The 19,299-nt window shown below is 41.2% G+C and overlaps 1 long non-coding RNA gene across 1 annotated transcript in view; it reads left to right on the top strand.

Annotated features, from left to right (window-relative positions):
* The window catches only part of LOC144215663 (uncharacterized), a 67,829-nt gene extending 48,920 nt beyond the window's left edge, over positions 1-18,909 (top strand). Inside the window, exons 5-6 of the long non-coding RNA XR_013330472.1 lie at positions 12,476-12,547; positions 18,502-18,909. This is a non-coding gene — a long non-coding RNA (uncharacterized LOC144215663). The remainder of the gene's footprint in view (positions 1-12,475; positions 12,548-18,501) is intronic.
* Positions 18,910-19,299: the final 390 nt, after the last annotated feature.

Raw genomic sequence — 19,299 nt, 5'->3', positions numbered from 1 at the left:
TAGGCGTTTTTCAATAACACGTGTGGCCAAGATACACCGGGGCCAAAAATGTTCATTTTTACGACCAGCATAACCTAATTTTTCACTCTTTTAAAGATCAGCTCTTTCTGTGCGCCGTCATTGCGTTGGACCGACTTGTCATTACGTGATGTCGAGCCAATGGCTTTTGTCGAAGGCGTTCCCAATTTGTTGTGACACGAGATAAGTGAAGCTACGCCAAATGTCTCCTCCGAAGGGTTTGTGACATATTGGCGGAGGGGAAAAAAAAATTGTTTTCCAGCTCAAACAAACATGCACCACACGAGTATCAGGTATCATTTAATAAAAGCTTGCGTTAAAATATCAAATGAAGTGCGCTTAAATCACTTGTGCATGTTATTAACTTAGCAAGTTGAGTTTATATGGTTTGTGGGTGGAGAAAAAGCATTTGAATGCAAAAGTGAAGCCGCAGCATGGGAGAGTTTTCACCACCGCAGACTGTCTGCTCTTCTCCACCTACTAGAATTGAATGTCACAATTCAACAAGGGGAATTTTTTGTTTTTTTTTTCCTTCTCAACAGCGACTCGCCCATATTATTTGGTGCCTCGCGTCACGATGGGAAAGTGTCGCCACCGATGATAAAAGTGTCGGATGAGTTATGAGCGGCGTCAGATGATTTCCATTGCCTTAAGAGTGTCATCATTAAAGAAAGATACAACAACAAAGCTAGATTTCCATATTGGATATTCCCTCTGAGTGGAGACTTTGGTAAGTATGCAGTCAAAATTCCAATTGTGAATGCGCTTTTAGTTCTTTTTTTTTTATAAATCCCTGAAATTTTGGGTCCATCAACTCTAAACATAAGTTGTTTATATCAAGGGTAGTTTTAATTTAAATTACAGTAGATATCAGATGGATATAAAATGGCAGCTCCCTGAAATGTTAGTTTGAGTTCATTCATTAAGCCGTAATTGATTAAAAAAGGGCTTCACGGATATAATTAACTTAAAATTTTAGGTGATATCACATCACCCTGTTCAATAAACAAGAGTAATAGTAATGTTGAAATAATTAACTAAATAAGTAATTAAAATATTTTGTGTTGGGACAACCCCAGGTTGGTTCTGACCTTCTTGAATGGAGCTCACATGGGTTTTCTTTGGGTACTCCACATCCCAAAAAACATGCACGGTAGGCTGGGTTGAATACTCTGAATTGCCCTTACCTATGAGTGTGTACGTAAATTGTTGTCTGTTTCTCCTTGTGTCCCATGATTGGCTTGCCACCGTTTCAGCATGCCCCCCAAAAGTGGATGGGATAAGCTCCAGCACCCCCTTGAACCTTGAGGATAAGAGTTAGAGAAAATGAATGAATAGCGAGTAATCATGACGAATTACCCTCTAACTGATCTAATGCAAAAAAAAGTGTTTTTACATTGTTGTTGTTTTTTTTTAAATGGGGAAAAATGGGAGACCAAAGGGGCTCCACTCTGATTACATTTCAAGTAGAATGGTGGGCAATTTGACGTCTCTCGCCGTCACTGGCAGCCAATGAGTCCAGAAGTGTATGAAGCGTATACATTCAAGGGTTTGGTAGCAAATGCAACGCTTGCCACTGCATGTGCGTGTGCATGAGGCTTTTCCACAGCCCCTCAGTTTGATTGGGGCGGCGCACACAGGAGGTCCACTGCACCTCCACGCTGTTTTCTTTCCTTGCGCCCATAACTCTTAAAAACACACAAACACTTGGGTTGTAAATGACCTGTTCATCACACTGTGACAGCAGAGGTGATTCTGAACGCTTGGTGGGCCAGGTGCACCGATCGGGACGGCGGCGTGGTGCCAACAGCCCGTTGGCATGACGACGCGGCACCGTGGAAACTTCTGGAATCTGTCGCCGCCTGGCAGGGCCCCGAAACTCCCCGAGCCGGACCGCTGTTGGCTTTGCCTCCAGCTGTTTCTTTACAGACGGCGGCGGCGGCGGTCGGGGGGCCAAGATCAGCCCACACACGCGCCACTTACACGCACACATGCGTGTGCGCACACACGCTGAGCCTGAAGTTACACAAGCGTGCAAGCAAAAATACAACATTTTCTGTAATCGCCTTGTCTTGGCCAAGGACTTCAGAAAAAAAAGAAGAAAAAATTGACCCAAAAATAAGTTTGCATGTCTGATTTCCTCACACGTTCATATTTCTAATTATCCACCTTGTACAAGAAAATATGGTTTTATTTACAGTGTGTTTTATTTGTTATGGTTCACCTCTCTGTGGTTTATTTACTTTTTCAGGTTTTTTTTTTCTCTTCTCCCCCAGCTTAGTGCAGTTTGGTTTATGTTTATAAATACAACATTTGTTCTATTAATTCTAATGTTGGCTGTGCTGTCCGAGGCAGGAAAACCGCCTGCGTTAACTGCTGTGGTGACTCTCTGTAGATGGCGCTCTTTTTTTTCAGCTTCTATATTGAATACACAGTAGGCTATAGATCCAGTTGCAAATTCGGGTTTAAGAAGTTTTATTGAGCCTTAGTGGTAAAATTCAAATGGGCTTATATAAAACTATGTGGCAAACTTAAGTTTGAAAAGAAAAGTCATTTAAGAAGGCATATCCAACATAAGTGGGGAACGGTAAACCTCATTGACTGGCAATGATGGCAACAGACATTTGCTTTAATAACCACTTGATGACTGTTATTGCATTAACTATAGGTCATTTTTAATATGATAATAATGTTTCTAATACTTTTATCAATTGCAGTCCAGGGATTAGTGCATAATTACATCTCTAAATGAGCAAGAATTGCCAGTATTATAAAGTGCTTTGAACAACATTTAATGTAAAGCAGGGGTAGGGAACCTATGGTTCGGGGGCCTTATGTGGCTCTTTTGATAGGTGCATATGGCTAAGGAGCCATATTTGGCACTTTTGATAGGTGCATATGGCTAAGGAGCCATATTTGGCACTTTTGATAGGTGCATATGGCTAAGGAGCCATCTGTGGCTCTTTTGATAGGTGCATATGGCTCCGGAGATATATGTGGCTCTCCACTAAACAGGTAAAATATGGGAACCTCTGTTGAGAGAGCTCAGTCCTGAATACATCAATCGGAGCATTGCGTTGATCATTGTGGCGCCGACACTACTTTTAGTGGCACTTTAAACATTTGTTTTTCCATTGCATTTCTCTGCATGCATACTCCCATTGATTATCATTGATTAGGTACAGCACGACAATGTTGTCAAAAGATCTCAGAGAACGTTTGTAATGGGGATATTACTACAAATAGCACAGATTTGTGTGTATTTTTACTTTCAAATTTTGAGTATGGCTCTCAAAGAGCAACATTTACAAATATGAATTTTTTTTATGGCTCTCTCTGTCAAAAAGGTTTTCGACCCATGATGTAAAGTATGATACTCTGACAATTTATGCTAATCTGACAGAATATCAGACACTAAAGAAAATTTGGATTACTGCTCAGGGTTTTTTTCATGCATAATACATTCTTGGACATTGTTATGACTTTTTGTTATTTAGAGAATATTAACTAGAAATAAGAAGTAACGTTATTATAGTCTACAATTCACTTTCTGCTATATGTGCTTTGAAAGAAGAGATTCCCAACAAAATTATTAAATTTTTTTTTACCAATACATACATAAATCAAAAGGATTATATAATATTACAATCCCAAATATTTCAAATAAGTCTTAAGAGGAGGAAAAAGGCAATGTGAAGCAAACTTGACTAAGCTAAGTAGGCTGATTTAAATCTAATATTTATTTGTATTATGCAAGCTTAGTGTTGTTGTACTTTGCTCATTCAAATCTGTTTTATATGCCAGGACTACTTATATTTCAAACACTTTTCTGAGAAAGGCCAAGTATAATTTCATGAGCCTCCGTTTGCTTTGATGTTTTTTCTTGGCCCATCAAGATCCAAAACAATGCCACGTTCTATTGCTGTTTATGTTTTCACATTGCCTTGCAATCTTTTCTGCTTGCTGCATTGACGTCACATATTTTCACTTAAAGGCTGAAATGAATGCCGGCGTGCAGTAAAACCAGGTGTTCTGATCTCATCTTATCTGTCATCTTAGAATCCTTCTTTTGTGCCAGAGTGATATCGCATGAGGAAAAAAAATGACCAAAGTGATGATAATTGCGCTTTTTAAGAGTGCACTGACATTACTTTGGGACTTTTACCAATGCAGCAAATGGTGGCCTAATGAAAAGGTCTTAGAGCTTTTCTAATTCATTTTCTGAACCGCTTCTCCTCACAAGGGTCGCGAGGAGTGCTGGAGCCTATCCCAGATAACTACGGGGACCAGGAGGGGGACACCCTGAATCAGTAGCCAGCCAATTACAGGGCTCAAAGAGACAGAGGACAACCAATCACGCTCCCACTCATACCTAGGGACAATTAAGAGTGTTCAATCAGCCTACCGTGCAAGTTATTGGGATTTGGGAGGAAACCAGAGTACCCGGAGAAAAACCACGCAAGCCTGGGTAGATCATGTAAACTCCACACAGGAATTCCAGGCCTGGGATCACACCCTCGACCCTAGAACTGTGAGGCCGACGCACTAACCACTATTTGAGAATATTTATTACAGATTATTGTACAATTAAATTATGAAGAGCAGTAGAATGATAATGAATTCATATGTTTTCTAAATATGATTTCATAACTAATTGAAAATAGGGATGGATGACTTCATTTTATATTGAACGAAATGTTTTGAAAGTCATAAATGAGAACGTATAAGCATTTTACAGTTTATTTCAATGCTTGAATATTCAACACAATTGTGGAAGTGACAGGTTGTTTGTCAAAATGGCTGTCAACCACTTTAGTTATCTGGAATTGGCTCCGGCACCACCTTGTACCCTGTGAGGATAAGCAACATGGAATTGAAAATGAACCATTCCAAAAATAATCCCAAACATATTTTTGAATGGATTCAATAATCCTATCAAATGTAAAAATGAATTATTACTTTTTTAGAAAATAATCAACAACAACTGTAAGAAACATCCTTAGTAGGGATCCAGAGTTCATGGTTTAGTCCCCTTTGACCAACGGTAGCTGGTCCTTAAGGTAGTCTGAATGAAAATGGATGGCTGACAAATTGGCAACAATAAGTGTCAGGCTTTTTAAACAAGTAGTTGACAAATCTTTAACACACAATCCTAACGCCCATGTGTCCCATTTAAAAAAAGTCATACGTGACTCCAAAATTTGGCCGCCACTAGTCGTCGTCACCTTGATTGAGTAACGTTTGAAGGCCGCCTCAGTGAATAATCGTCGTGTTGAAACGGGCCCACCGCAGCAAAATAAACTGGCCATCTTTTGTTTTCCTTGTGTGGTCTCCTCTTAACTCATTGAGTTTAAGAGGAACGGGAGGGTATTTTCTTTTTTCCGAGTCTTTTGTTTTCTAATTCATTACCATCTTGAGACCAGCATTTGCAGGTGTGGGAGTCCTCAGGGGGGTGAAGTGGTCGCGGAAATTAAAATTTATTGAAATCTATTTCAGTGGTAAAGCTGGCTGTGTTTCTTGGAGCGAGTGGGGGTGCTTAGGGGGGGGGGGGGGGGGGGGGGGACTCTGTCCAATGAGGCATTGAGCCGCTTTTGTGGCTGCGGTGGGAGGAATGTGTACATTTGCGGCGAAGTGGAACATGCGTAAGGCTGAACGGCCGCCCGCCATGTTTTTCAGGGGAACGAGTAGTTGCTTCTGTGGCACTGCTAGAAGGCCTTCTTGTCATTTGTTGTCAACTTGTGTAGAGAAAGATATCATACAATCACATAAACCCCAATGGATTGGTCCAACACAAGTGTGGCAGAAAGTATTATCTTTCAGACAAATATTGCTTGAAATCTACCGTATTTTCACGACTATAAGGCGCACTTAAAAGTCTTAAATTTTCTCCAAAATAGACAGGGCGCCTTATAATCCAGTGCGCCTTATATATGGAAAAAATGAAAAACCACCACTGTTGGATATTTAAAAAAAAAACACACAAACGCCATCTTAGTTTACAAAAATCTTCCATCATATAGCTCCTCCCCCACTGCAAGATTTTATACATAAAAATCCAAAACACCAACAATGGCTGGCTCTAGAGGTGACTGTGTAGTGAGTGCTTCATACCTGGAAGTCAATAGCAATTACTGTATTTTCACGACTATAAGGCGCACTTAAAAGTCTTACATTTTCTCCAAAATAGACAATGCGTTTTATAATACAGTGCGCCTTATAATACAGTGCGCCCTATAATACAGTGCACCTTATAATACAGTGCGCCTTATATATGGAAAAGATGTCATTCATTGAAGGTGCGCCTTATAATGTGGTGTGCCTTATAGTCGTGAAAATACGGTAGGTTTAATTCCAATTTCAACATGCTAAGAATTTGAATGGAGGTACTGAAAGTTTGGTCAAAATACTCTAAAAATGGATGGCAATTTTACTTCAATTTGTTCCATGGCTGACCTCACGACTCGATTTACTTGTACTCGATTATTGTAATGCCAGCCAGATGTGGCATGTACTGACGCCATCTAGCGAGAGAGGATCTAAACCTCATTCTTACCGCAAATTTTGAAAAGGGTCTGTCTGTGGCTTGCAAGACAGATGTGGAAATACACTTGCAAATACGGTTTGCCTCACTTATAAGGAAAGGTAACCATTGTGACTAGGAGTCCTAAGTCTATAGACTGGATGTCTTTCTCTTGGCTCACAGTCACTTTTATACAAACCCAAATGTTTTCCGGCAAAGGATTTCATCTCACCATTCCTTTACTTTTGGAATGGAGTGTAAAGCGGCAGCAGCAGACATGTTTTTATTGACTTAAACGTTGTTGGGTTGTGGTAATTAATGGCTCTAGTGTGTGGCTGGGCTGTGGTTTTCAAATACAGCAACTGCGCCTCATGGCTAACTCTTAAAACAGTGCTGTCAAGATAAAAGTCTCACTATCAAAAGTTTTTACATGCTTACTAAATAGAATCTTGTCAAAGAGTATTACAAAATAAATGATTAGGACTCCAAGAGATCCACAAATCTTGCCATTTTGAAATTAAAATAATTAATGCAACGGTTTTCCTCTGCATAGTTGAAACCAATGAGGCAGTAGGAGGCTTGAGATTCTGGCCAAAGGCATAAAACTCAATGGAAAACAGTAGCTGAGAGTCGTTGTCTTTATAGTGCAATTCGTCGGAATACAAAATTGATACAAATGTGGGGAGATTTTTCCATGCAAGTTTAAACCGGAGGCAGAATCATCATACCTCAGTGATAAAGACGTAAGCATCCGTTATTGTCATCAGGATGGTAAAAATGTTACATTTACGTATGCCCCTCGACTACAAGCAAGCATAGCAGTTGGAATAATAATCATAATAATTTATAATCTGAAAATATTAAACCCGACATTTGTTTTTACTAATGTACTTTTGCAACGCCAGGGCCTACAACAACGGCTAATGTCATGTAATTGTTAACAGCCTTTCACTGGCAACACGGCATCTGTTACTTGGTCAAAACAGTCTTTTGTGTCTTTTGTAAAATGTTTTGATCAAAACTACAGCATAGGCTACTTACTGGTTGGCCCATTTCTACGTGCTAAATCCATTTAGCTCACTACTTTGTCGAACTGAAAAAAAAATAGAGCCACTTATTGTTGCAGCAACTTTCTCCAAGACGTATTGATCATTATTCTGATTTAAAAAGATAACATTTCCAGGAAACAAAGAACTAAAGTGCGTCACATTGGAAGAGTAGTTAACATGTCCACTTCGCCGTCATTGGTGGCAAAAAAGACCCCGTTTTATTCATTTAGATTGGACAGTGATCATATATACTGCAAAGCCTCCCAGTTCAATGGGTTTGGTCATCTGTTGCTTTCAATGGCAACCAACGAGTTAAACATAAACTACATGAAAGCAATGTAGTGCACTTTATTATATTTCACTTAGAGTATGATGAAGTAGGCGCTGACAGACTGGAGTGTCCCGCTCTCGCTTATGTGGCGAGCTGCAGTCATAACATGCATTTTTCATTAGTCTGATGACGAGCGGCGACGTCTTGAATGCGCTTCTGTTCTCCTCGCCGTGCACATACGCAGCTGGACAAGTCACGGCTTCCTTGCGAGTTTCGCTCAACTGACCCCAGTCGTTATTCTGTCACTTCGGCTTTAGTTGAATCGACTCTATTTCCAAGTGCACGGTTATGAGCCACTTAGAAAGCCCTTGACACTTACTGGAGTTCCTCAGGCAGAGAGAAGTACTGTGTGTATGTGACGTGACAAATAAAATGAAGTATTCCATTGTTGGGGATTCGATCACTGTCAATGGCATCCCCGTTTACATGGATTGGAGGTCCGGTCATCGTCGTTATTGTTACTGCGCAACCCTTCCATATTTGAACATTTACTATTCTTCAGGAACAAACAGTAAAATGTAAAAATTGGTTTTGTCTAAATTCAGCTTCTTGGAAATCTTGTGGATTCAGAACTGTCTGATCTTCTATCCAAATTGGTGCATTGCTGCCATCTGCTGGTGGTTGTGTAGCAGTAAAATTGGTTCAAACTCGAAATTGACACTCCTTTCCCTTCTGATTATTTTTAACCTGTGAAGCACATTAAAATTATTAGTTTTTCAGATAGTTTGGAATAATGATTTAATCTTTCCGTCCATCACAATTTCAGGTGAATAGTATACTTCTTCCTCTGCTGTTTCTGAAATTAAAGCAATAAGATGCTGTAATATTTTTAAAAAAATGTAGATGTTAATGACTATATTTCTGAGTGTTCTGCGATTATCTTTAGACATGTTTTCTTGTCCAAAATGCTCTGAATGATGGCCAAGATGTTTAAAAAAAACTCAAAACTGGGTCACTAAGACCTTACTTAATTTTAAAAAGTGTCTTTTAACATCTTTAAAGGGACATAACTGACATACATGTAAAAAAAACATAAACTTAAAGTGGTAACTATCAGATGGTGTCTTTGACCGCTAGTAGTGAAGAAAATAAAGTTTAAACATAGAAAAAATGGCTGCCCCATCTTGTGTGGCATTGCATTGTAAATTCTGGCTTTTTTTACATTATTTTTTCCCCAAATTTACACCATAGAAAATGCCATTGTGTATTTGTCCAATACGACACACTTGATAACGGTGCTGTGTTGTTTGTCCCTTTCAGGACATTTTTATTGCAAGTGGAAGGGGAAAAAATAAGTGTTTATAAAAGTGTGTATAAGTACTACATGGACCTTTGTAGTCGTGAGACCCTTCCTAATTATTAACCCTATAGTTTGCTCTCAAGAGTACATGTACTTAGGGCCATAACTTGAGCTTGGAATGTTCTAAAGCACCTCTTTGGCGGTGTACTAATAAATCTGCAGCACACCGATCCTGCTTTTACTTTGTGTTGAATTCCTGTAGGAGTGATTTAAAAAACATCCCCAATTTCAACACTAATCCTTCTTAAACACAGAAAAGATTACTGAATTGATCCATTATGCTTTTTGGAGCATGTCAGACACATTAAGGTTCTGTTCTGACATCTGGTTTGATCGTTGAGCTTGGCTCAGGAATTCTCAAGGAACTCATTTGGCTCTTTATCAAAACCAGAGGTGCCTGTGAGACTCCAAATCCAGTTGGGCAGAAAACTAACTGGGACGGATGTGAACCTAAGGGTAAATGGGTTAGCATGCTTTAAGCGGCAAGCAGGGTTCTATAGTCTCCCATTCGTCATTTTTTCGCACCTGTGTGGGATTTGCCGGGAAAGTATACGTTCATTTCGTGTCCATGAAATATCGAGGAAAACAATTAAATTGACTACCCCAGCCAGGGTGGGGGGCAAAGTATTTACTGAAGCAGTCCTTCAATAAAACTACAAAGGTAAATGCTGAAATGTATTAACGCTGGTACAAAGGCATGCAGCATGGCTTTTATAGACATTGGGATTGTGGGGTGCTGGAGCCCATCCCATCTGACTTTAGGCAAAAGTCAGACTACACTCGAAACTGGTAGGGCACAGTTGCTTTATTATCACATCAAATCAGGGTCTGCAAACTTGTGTTTGAGTTTTTTAAAGTTATTATTATAGAATGTTTTGAAATGTTTTCAAAAAACTGTTACAAATTCACGCAAAATTCTTAATTGACAAAGTTTAGCCTATGAATTGCAAAACAATTATTCAGTTTAGCAATAACCTCATCTCAAGGGTAGTGGGGGGTGCTAGATTCTCTCCCAGCTGAATTGGTGACCAGCCAATGGCAGGGCACAAGGAGAAAAACAACCATTCACGCTTGGTCTCAAACCAAGAGTCAATTTAGAGTGTCCATTCAGCCTACCATACATGTCTTTGGAATGAAGGAGGAAACCAGAGTACCCGGAGAAAACCCATGCAGGCCCGGAGAGAACATGCAAACTCCACGCAGGTGGATCGACCTGGATTTGAACCTAGGTCCCCCACTGTGAGGTCGACACGCTAACCACTCAGCCGCCTGGCCGCCATTAATAATAAAAATGAATAACCAACATTTAAAAAAGGATCATTTAACATTGCACCCTGGCGGCGCGAGTGGTCAGGGCGTCGGCCTCACACTTTTGGGGTCCTGGGTTCAAATCCAGGTCGATCCACCTGTGTGGAGTTTGTATGTTCTACCCAGGCCTGTGTGGGTTTCCTCTCACATTCCAAAGATATGCATAGTAGGCTAATTAATTGGACACTCTAAATTGCACCTAAGTATGAGTGTGAGCGTAAATGGCTGTTTGTCTCCTTATGCCCTGTGATTGGCTGACCACCAATTCAGAGTGTCCCCCTCAACCGGCCCGAAAGTCAGCTAGGATTGACTCAAGCACCCCTTCTGACGTTGGTGAGAATAAAGCGGTTCAGAAAATAAATGAATGAATATATCTGACATTTCAGAAAATGAATGAATGAATATATCTGACATTTCAGAAAATGAATGAATGAATGAATATATCTGACATTTCAGAAAATGAATGAATATATCTGACAATTCAGAAAATGAATGAATGAATGAATATATCTGACATTTCAGAAAATGAATGTATATATCTGACAATTCAGAAAATGAATGAATGAATATATCTGACATTTGAGAAAATGAATGAATGAATATATCTGACATTTCAGAAAATGAATGAATAAATATATATCTGGTATTTCAGAAAATGAATGAATAAATATATCTGGCATTTCAGAAAATGAATGAATGAATATATCTGGCATTTCAGAAAATGAATGAATATTTATATTTAGCATGGGATCGTTTTCACAATCTTGGACAACAACATCTATTTGCCAACCCTCACTATTGGCTCAATTTCTGATTCTGGAGACTTTTGACTTCCCTAAGTGCAGTAATGAAATATTTCGACTCCGTTCCTTTCCCATGTGCCACTTGAAGGTTGTCCATTTATCACCGGAGCACGGGAGGCTTTTGTGTGTGTGCATACTGTGGCTACTCACGGGGCTCACGTTGAGTCAGTTTGATGCTCGGCCAGGGACAATATCTGAACCGTGCCAGGAGTCCAAGCTGCGAACGCTTGTCTGAGACTTACCGTAAATCCTTCGGCAGAAAGCCGCAGCCTCGCTCTGGACCACTCGTGTGGTCCGCGCAGGTAGCCGCTCAAATTTGGGGGGGGGATCTCGAACAGATGAGCTCAGTAGAAAAGGGAACCTGCTGGCCTTCCTTCTCCACGGTGGACACTGTCACTTTTTCTCAGCCTTGATGAATCTGGAATTTTATTGGAGGTGATCTTGATGATTAATGGGATATTATCCTAAAAAAGGTTGGCTGGCTGATAAAACATCCAGCCTTCAGTTATTTCCTGGCCCAACGTGATATTTTTGGCTGTTTCTTCTTAAAGCGACCCGAATGTGATAAATGCATACTTTCTTGCGCCTGATGAATCATTTCCACAGGCCATAAAGCGCTCCTTTTAAGCGGCCAGGAATATTGCAGCGCAGTCACGCCTTGTCATTCAGTGTAAACTGCGCAGAGACGTCAAGGCGTAACACGAGCGCCGCGGCCGAGGTGGTAACAGCGTCTGCGGCGGAGAAAAAAAACCAAAAAATAGTCAGGCAGCTCATTAAGAGCTGCTATACTGTTGTCGCAGATCTTTTTACACAAAACAGGAACCTTGGCAAAAGCCTTGCCTCCAGCTTTTGGGTTTTTTTTTTTGTTGCATGACCTCATCTGTTTAGGCAGTCTCAGTGTCAAAGAGGCAATGGAAGCAGACTGAACTTGTTAGAATGCCGTGTACCCATTCATCTGGTTTTATTCTGTGCCGCTAAGCTTGTTCAATTTGGAGCATATTTCATGCTAGTTTGCTTTTTTTCGAAAAATGTATCAATAACTTGTTGCTTCCCCAAATTTTTAGTTCGATTTCAATGTGAGAAAATAGTTTTTTTGTCATCCCTGGGGATAATGAACTGAAAATAAACCGTCTTTTTTATTTACAGGTGTGTCGAAGACATGGTTCTGATGCCTTACCTCTACTATGAAGGATCGATTATGGCCTCTCATTTGTACAGGTAAGTATTTTGATGATTGTTTCCTAGAAAAAAAATCATGGAATTGGCAGGCAATCAATTCAGGGTGCAGCATTTGTTGCCTGGGATAGGTTCCACCACCCCTCGCGAACTTCGTGAGGATAAGTGGCCTGGAATATGAATGGATAAAAAAAATTCCAATTGTAAAGGAAGTGTTGCTACTGTAGCTAGATTCCCAAAATTATCTTATGGTAACATTTGATCAAGTAAAGAGTTTTTTTGCATTTTTCCTCAACTAAAATTTGACAGTTTCTGACAGTTTTCAACATGTAAGATTTTGACCCAAGTATGTGACTAGTTGTGGCTCAGAAGTACAACAGAATGTAGACTGAACTCAAGCTTCTTGCGAGGGCCATATTCAATTATAGTTCTGTAATTTGCTGTGGACCAAATTCAATTGGGTGCACTGGCCATACTTTAAATCCCTGTCTTTGACCCCCCAAAATTCAAGTTTTAACAAGGAAAAATCTTCTTCCAGACCAAACTTCGGCACGGGACACTAAGACCAAATACGACCAACCGGTAGCTCGCAAACCAGAACGCTCACATGTTGAGACGCTCGTAAATCAAGGTAGATTTAATGAGGAAAATGTGCGGTCACATGGGCAAGTCCAACATCGCCCCCAGCAGGAGTTCCCAGCAGGGTTCCGAGATCACACATACTGAGGTCTGTCGCTGGCCCTAGCCAGGCCTCAGTGGCAGGGCTTTGGGCAAAAGGGGTTGGGTGGGTGGGTGTACTGAGTGGGTCGGCGGCGACAACACACCACGGCTGTGTGCGAGCGCACAGTGGCTCCTTTCGCTGGTTGCCACGCCGGAGCGGACCACAGGATTGCGAGTGTTTACACAAGAGCCGGTGCATCAGAAAAAGGCGGACCACCGGCGGCAGACCGCCACCCGCCGGGTGCTGGGCTACGACCCGGGGGCTCATCTTTGTTGAAAATGGCTCTCGGACCCGGCGCCTCCCACTGGGCCGGCCTATATTTAGCAACAAGCCTCTTCATTCTTAAAAAGTTATTTAGCTTTCCATTGAGGAGGCGGGGGGAGCTTGTGATTCACAGGGGAACGGGTGGCGGTCTGTGGCGGGGGTCCGCTCTGCTCACCTGTGCTCTGTTTACGTTCACAACGTTCCGCACACTCCTTCTGTGATGCTTGGCCAAGAGATGTGGCGGAATATACTGAGGATTCCCGGTAATAGGAAACACTGAGATGGACCGATTGCGGTTTGGGGTGGTTAGGTGGGGTGGGGGCAGGGGGTGGGGGGACCCTCTTAGACAAACATTAACACCCACATATCTGGCTTTGACTTTGGTACCTTAAATTAGAAATTTAATTATATGTATACATGACTATTAACCTATTCTGCCCTGCCCTCCAAAAAAAAACCCAAATCCATGTTTTTTTAAAGAAAGACACAGTGGAGCGAGTGGTTGGCCTCTCAGCTCTGGGGTCCTGGGTTCAATTCCAGGTTGATGCACCTGTGTGGACATTTCTCCAGGTACTATGGTTTCCTCCTACATTCCAAAAACATGCATGGTAGGCTGATTGGACACTCTAAATGGGTATGGGGTGTGCATGGTTGTCCATCTTCGTCAGGGTGTCCCTCACTTATTGCCCAGAGTCAGCTGGGATTGGCTCCAGCACCCCTGCGACCCTATGGAGAATAAAGCAGTTCAGATAATGAGATGAGATGAATAATCTTGCTCATATTTTAGTTGTTTTAATGATCAAAAATACTCACTTGTGCTATAAAGGGTTAAAGATCTTGAGTCTAATGAAAAAGGAAAACTAGTCAGTTGCTCACTAATGGGTTAAATTGGTATTAAGGTAAATAATTGAAGCTGTCCAATGTATTTGACAACTCTGCTCTTAAGGATTAACATCATTTGTTTATTTTTTCTTTCTTTCCATTGTTTTTTTGCCCTTTGATATTCATCATTACAGTTATGAAGTACAGGATTGCCTGGAGATTAATCAGACCACAGTCATAACTCAAAACATCAATTGTGCGTGTGTGCGCTATTTTTTCATGGCCTTTTGAATTCATTTAAACAGGGGAAACTGTATATTCAGACACTAACGCCAAATCAAAAATGTCAATCCACTATTCCCAAAGCAACTAAGATGAAAGGAAAAATCTCCTAAAGACCTATTTTCACGCAACACGCTCTGGTTTTCATCCGGTGGTCTTTTCCCTCGGCCACATCTGTTCCTCAGAAGACATAGTCAGAAAAACACCCCCCCAAAAAAATCAAGAAACCTGTTTTGCATGTTGTGGATCCTAATGACGTTCCATACTAGCTCCTCCCACCCCTTTTTTTTTGCTACTCAAAGTGCCATCAAACTATAAACGTGAGGCAAAACCAAGCCAGGACATGCGTGTTACATATTTTCATTTGCAGCCATGTATGCCCGAATCCTGAAACAATCCTTCTTTTCATGCCCGCACTTTCATTCAGTGGGTGGCGGGAGCACAGCGGCATGATTGGGGATAAGGGGGCGAGAGTGAGCCTTTTTTTCCCCCATTTTTTTTTCCAAGGTGAGCGCCTCATGGGAGATGACTGCTCACTGCCATTAGTTTAAGTGCAGGAGTGTCAGTTAACCCGACACTGGCACCGGCCATACTTAATGCCAGATGGAGGGAGCTGTCCTTGAAGTCTTAACAAGCGCGGCGTACAGAAACAAGCCTTTATTCACAAGCGTGGGGAGGGGGAAAAAAGGGATAACTTAGCAAGGTTACCACAAAGTGTATGTTAAATCCCACATAGGAGGCCGAGCGGAGATTGAAACGGCTCGGGGAAGGGGGGGGGGGGTGTCAAAGTGGATGAAAACACTGTGTGCGATGTTGCTGACGGTCATTTTTTTATTGCGCGTTGAACATGGGGAGAATTGAAAACAAAGTGCTGCTTGTCGCGCCAAAAAAAGGGTCCAGCTGCTTAAGAGGTGTCAAATTATTGGAGCTCAGCTGGATACGCCATGGGGCGAGCAAGCGGGCGGCCAAAACCAGCTGACTTTGGCAGTATTTGTCCTCCGACGCCGTGCCGCGAGGCTTTAGACGACCAGAGCTCGGTCTAGTCGCTCCAGGGCTGACGTTTTTTTTCGGTTTTCCCACGGGATGAGAGCGAATTTAACCATTAATCCAGAGGGATTGGAAAGGAGTCGCGGGGACTGGAAATTATGATCACTGACTTTCAAGACTTGCATATCCTCAAAACCATTACGATAACAAATAGAGTTTTTCAAGCATTTCAAAAGGAGGGAGCGTGGATTCTGTAAAATGTTATTTTGGGATTTGACGGTACGAGGAGTTATATCTCTGGGAATGAGAGGGAGTGAAAATGTCCTCCGTGCCAGCCTCAATTTCAGACCCTACGTTGGGCCAGGCTACCCAAGAGTGGAAGACGGGCTAGTACTTACTTGACCATAGCACTTCCCTTAAAAGACAGTGGACACCACACACAACAAGTGATTTTCCCACACGCCCCGCAAGGCCTTCGGGCGTATGAGCCAGCTCGGGCCGTGCCAGGTAGAGAAAGTAATGAAGTGTTGGGCGTACGATAACATCAGCTGAGCAAGGACTTTTGTCTCGGAATGTGTGCTGACTGCAGGAGACGAGGAGGCCAGAGCTCCCGTATGCGTCAAATAACTTAACACCACCAGGAGAAATAACTGAACATTAGCTACACCTGCGCAAATGCAAATTTTGCAGGGATGGACAAACTTTTTCCACTGACGGACATGGGCGGAAAAGTCAAAGAAAGGAAAAGGGGGGCTGCTTTACCCTACATTAACACGTCTTTCAATATACTGTAAGTTAACATAGCATACAAACCCAAAAAGTTATGCACATTATTTCAAGATTGAGATTATTTTTCTTTTTGTGGTGGGCCAGTATTATACACTTTCTTCAAAAGTGGGATAACTAGGAGTTTATATATCCATTCATTCATTTTCTGAGCCGCTTTATCCTCACTAGGGTTGTGGGGGGTGCTGGAGCCTATCCCAGATGACTTCGGGCCAGAGGCGGGAGACACCCGGAATCTGTGGAGACGAACAACCAATCACGTTCACACTCATACCTAGGGGCAATTTAGAGTGTCCATTTGGCCTACCATGCATGTTTACAATGTGGGAGGAAACCGGAGTACCCGGAGAAAACCCACGCAGGCCCGGGGAGAACATGCAAACAGGTAGACTGACCACAAAATAACTATAAAAAAACATAATGTACACAATCACAGCTTTCCTATCAGGTTATTGACATAAATTGGAGGAAAAACTGAAACACACTTTCTGTGCTTGTATAATGAGAAAGTCAAAGAAAAATTCCCCAAAATATTTTGACTAGTCTGTATCATCCTTGGATGGAATTTATTGGTGGCAATTTTCATTTAATCAACAAACATACAGTCAATAAAATGTAAAATGTCAGGCTATCATTTTGTAGGTCAGTTATAAATGTGTTTTTGGTGGAAAATATCCATAGCAATTGTGACATAAATAGAATCCCTTATGAAGATGCAGGCTGAATTGTTTAGTATACACAGTCAATTATACCAATTTAAGCCAGTCCATTCCACTAAACAAAGAATTGAAATTATATATTAGTTCATAAAATGCACACAGGCACAACACCTTGATTTTGTGATTCGATGAACCAAAAAATGGAAGAGTTTGGCCATAAATGAAATTGTTTGTATACAAAGAAGATGGCAAGATCATGTCCTGGGGATGTTTTGGTGCATTTGACAAAACAGATGGCATCGTGAGAAAAGAACATTTGAGTGGAAATAATCAAGCCACATCTGAAGACATTAGTCTGGTCTTCTAAATTGACAATGTTTTGGAGTGGTTGCAAAGTTCCGAGTCTTGACTGGACTGAAACTTTACAGCCAGACCTGAAAAGGCAAATTGTTTTGTCTCAATTAAGCAAGATCAATTAGGCAGAATGATTCTAAATTCCTGATTCGTGGAAGGAGACCTTAAAACATTAAAAGCAATGAGTGTAAGCATAAAGGCAATGCTACCAAATTCCTGCCAAGTTTATGTAAACAAAAAGTCAGGAAAAAAGTCTAAATGCAATGGTTTTCTCAGTATTCAGGCATTTAGAAAATATATTTGTTTTCTTAACCATTTTGTTTGATTTCATGTTGGACTGAGAAAAAAATGGCTTTTGATATGCAGTAGTGGTGTACGTGCACATCTGGTTTCAACTGTAGACGCTATTTGATCACTAGTTTGATTTTTTTTTCTTTTTATAATTTGTTAACATGAAGCTTTCAGGGCATTTTTAAACCAAACTTGTTTGGCAGCTTCAACCACATATTATGTAATTCTCTAACACTAAACAAAAAGCAAAATCCAACTTGGGAATGAAGTTAGACAGCTTTAAGCTTCTTTTTCTGAATATTTGTTCCTATGAAGCAAACCATTGTTTTTTTGCGTTCTCAATTTGAAGCAAAAATGCAGCCAAATGACATGAAGTACAGGGTGACTCATGAAAATTTCTATTTTGACTTTGATTAAAAAGATATTTATTTCAAATTACAACCACACATTGTACAGTTTATGGAAGACCATTCACCAGAGTTTCAGCTATTTCTGTCAATTTTTTGTCAATTTATGGCTTTCCCAAGATGTGTTCCAAAATGTCCACCATTCCGTTGCAAGCAAACCTGTACTCGTCTGACAAAGTTGTCAATCACTTTTTATACACTCCTCTTTCGGGATGGCTCTTATTTTTGCTGTGATGGCAATTTTCAGTTCCTCAATTCTTTGAGACATTCATTAAAAAAATGATTTTTTTATCGGGTATGCATCTTTTTGGGTCACCCTGTACCTGGAAAAACTGGTAAAGTCGGATACGTCTTATCACAAGGCAAATGGGCCACGTTTTGCCGGAGCTTCTTTTATTGATCGGATGTCTTTACATTATGCAGGTTCGTTGCTCGATTGGAAAACGAAGCACTTAAAAGTGGAATGTATCGAGCCGTGGGAAGGCTTCAAGACGCGTTGCTGCTTAGTCTCGCTCACGGTTGTCTGCCGTCTGTGAACAGCATCCGGTCAAAGCTAAAGCTCGCCCGTCATGAGCTCAGAAGGCGGGCGCCCGCCGGAGAAAGGAAGCGGTGGCGGGCCACGGCGGTGTCACGCCGACACTTCACAGGGGCCCTGTGAGGCTTTTGGCCGGTTCTGCCGTCCCGCTCCGCTACCGGCGTTCCACCGCATGGACAGAAAAACTAAGCAGAGGCGAGCCCGCTTGTCGAAAGCGGCGGCCAAGCTAAGCACGGAAATGTTCTTTCCTGTTAACTCAAGACACTGGCACTGGCCTGCGTGAGGTCGCCCTCCATGTTGATCACACCCCCAAAAAATGACTACTACGTACGTACTGGTTGCAGATGTACTCGCACTTGAATATAAGTACAAGTACAAAAAGACTTGAAAATACAATCTTGCGAGTTTTTTCTATCACTAAATATCTAGATGAGGGGTGTCAAACTCGGGTTGGTTCACGGGCTGCTTTAATTTGAATTTGATTTCATGTGGGCCGGACCATATTAGATATGATATTTCATTTTTTTATTTTATAAAAGGATTAAAAGAACTGGATTAAAATCCCTGAATATTCAATTTTTGATAGATCTAAAACAATGTTTATTTTAGCTTTCTCTATATATATTTTTAGATTTTACAAAATTATTTTTGAACAAAAAACACAGAAAAAATTGGATTAAAAAAAT

This window comes from Stigmatopora nigra, chromosome 22, assembly GCF_051989575.1.
Source record: "Stigmatopora nigra isolate UIUO_SnigA chromosome 22, RoL_Snig_1.1, whole genome shotgun sequence".
Lineage (NCBI taxonomy): Eukaryota > Metazoa > Chordata > Actinopteri > Syngnathiformes > Syngnathidae > Stigmatopora > Stigmatopora nigra.
This window is presented reverse-complemented; position numbering and strand designations above follow the sequence as displayed.